Source organism: Gossypium arboreum, chromosome 6 (genome assembly GCF_025698485.1).
Source record: "Gossypium arboreum isolate Shixiya-1 chromosome 6, ASM2569848v2, whole genome shotgun sequence".
NCBI classification, from domain to species: Eukaryota; Viridiplantae; Streptophyta; class Magnoliopsida; order Malvales; family Malvaceae; genus Gossypium; species Gossypium arboreum.
The window spans coordinates 104,564,658-104,567,442 of NC_069075.1; positions in this window are offsets into that span (position 1 = coordinate 104,564,658).

Here is a 2,785-nt window from a genome sequence, read left to right on the forward strand (position 1 = left end):
GGGAAGGAAGTTTTAATCAAATCCATTTTACAGGTCATTCCAATTTACGCAATACAGTGTTTTGTATTGCTAGTTTCTTTATGTTGAGAATTGGAGATTCTGATGTGCAAATTCTAGTGGCACAATTTGAAAACAAATAAAAGAATACATTGGAGTCATTAGAGTTCTATGTGTGTAACACCCCTTACCCGTATCCGACGCCGGGACAAGGTTCGAGGCTTTAGCAAACTTAAACATAAACATTTATACAAACCGAGCCATAAAATATGTTCCAAATCAAATTCATCGAATCACATGCTTATCATCCCTTATACAGGTCCACGAGGCCAAAAACATATGTTGGGAGTGGTTTAGACCTAAACTGAAAACTTTTGGAACTTTTACTACACTTAGAAAATTTTCATACTTTGGAGAGTCACACGCCCATGTAGGTAGGCCGTATGGTCATACACACGCTCGTGTCATCAGCCCGTGTAACTCTCTGTTTATGACGTCATGCACAATTTGGAGACACACGGCCGTGTCTCTGCCCATGTGGCCAAGGAAATGGCTATTTACCAAGTCATTTGCCACCCTCATTTGTACACTCACATACACACTTTCAATGGAACTTAACATGGCACAATTAAGCTACCAACACAACCATAATCAAGGCTTAAACATATCAAAACAATTATTTACTGTTCATAACAAAACTGTCCACTTGAGTCATAGTCACTAAATTATTTATATCTTGAGCTATAGAACTCTAAATTAAGATCCGCTTGATTTTTCCGAAACTAGATTCAAGTATCTTCCTACCATAAAATTTTCAGAATTTATGGTTTAGCCAATAAGTACAGTTAATTCTTCAAATTCGTCTCTGTTCTGCTGTTTGATAGTTTCGACCTTTCTTCACTAAAGATTAATTATCTCTTAGTACAGAATTCGGATGATGTTCTCATTTCTTTCTCTTCAAATTAGACTCATTAAGAAATTAAACATATAAATTTAAACCCCCAAGTATTTTTATATAATTTTTAATGATTTTCCAAAGTCAAAACAGGAGAATTCGAAATCATTCTGACCTTGTAATATCTCATAAAATGAAATTCTTTTGCTTGCACTGTTTCTTATATGTAAAACTAGACTCAATCTGCTTTAATTTCATATTTTATTCAACCTCTAATTTGATTTTCACAATTTTTGGTGATTTTCTAAAGTTGTACTATTGTTGTTGTCCAAAACTGTTTTAATGTTAATTTTACTCTCTCATGATTCCCTTGTACTAACTTTCATTAACATACCATTATACACCACATCATACAATGACATTGGCATAAGCATATGAGTAATTAATATGCTTGCAACCCATTAGCCAATATAAGCCAATTTATATGGCTACATACCAAATCAAATCCTTATTCATTACAAGTCAATACATTTGGCCATATCATAATGACACTTACACAAAATGACTAAGTCCCTATACATGCCATAGACTCAAAGGTTTGCGTTCATTTACCCGACATGATAGCTTGATAGTGTGATAGAATCTTCGACGATCTTCAACCCGAGCTAGATGAATAAACCTATAAGAGGTGGGAAAGAAAAGGGGAGTAAGCTTCAAAGCTTAGTAAGTTCATATGTAAATAAGAACAACTATTAGCATTTATTTACTTTATCCATCCATGATGATACTATTATTACAATTTGCATTAAATCCCATGATTACCACTTACTCATTCATAATGCTTACTCTTTTATCTTACACACACTAATTATATTGTCTTGTCATTAGGATAGCAACCATAATCTCCCCATTATAGCATATCACATTATTACAAAGTTATTTCAATTTGCTTAACAATACGCACATCATTTACGAGAAATTATAATTTCAACATATAGCTTAACAATCTTTCACATATCTATTGAATCACAACTTAAGTATATACATCGTACTATATCCCAACTCATTTAGGCTCATAAGCCTAACACATGATTATTTTCAAATCTTATCATACATCCATTTATCATAATTGTAGATTATTAGTCACATAACTATCAATATTTCACAAGCATAACTTTCTCGTATGCATGCTTACCACATATTCATAGTATGCCGAGACTAGTCATGGGTTCTAAGTATACCTGTACTAACTCGTAGCACATTCTCCTATGTCCTCATATTGACTTATTTGTCACATAATTCATTGGTTTACCCATTTAACACTTGGAATACTATCGGATACACGGAAAGCTTGCACATAGTGCCTCATACGTAGCCACTTGCTACCTCATATCACATATCACACATTGCTCACACTCGAGCTAATCAAGGGCCTGCTCACACAAGTTGACAGTCAGGACATAACTACACGGGCTGCTCACACAAGTCGACAGTACCATAACATATCTTGGGCTACCCGACCACCCAGTAGAACGTACAAGACCAGCACCCGGATTCACATAGTCATATATACACATAATCTCATGAGCTCATAATTGCATAGTTCCTAGTGACATGTCACATTGTATCCTAAATTATTTCTAAGGTTCAAACGAGATTTTTCTCGATATCACATATTTGTCGAACTCGTTCACAATGTCATGCTCATAGGCTATAACATCATTAATACACTTATCATAATAATTAATCATAGTGACTCATACATTAATAAAATATTAAAAAATGATATATCATTGCATTATTTACACATGAACTTACCTCGACACCAGAAATGGCAAAGAGGGACCTAATCGTCAATTACTCGTTTTTTCCCCATTCTAGGTTCGAACCTTG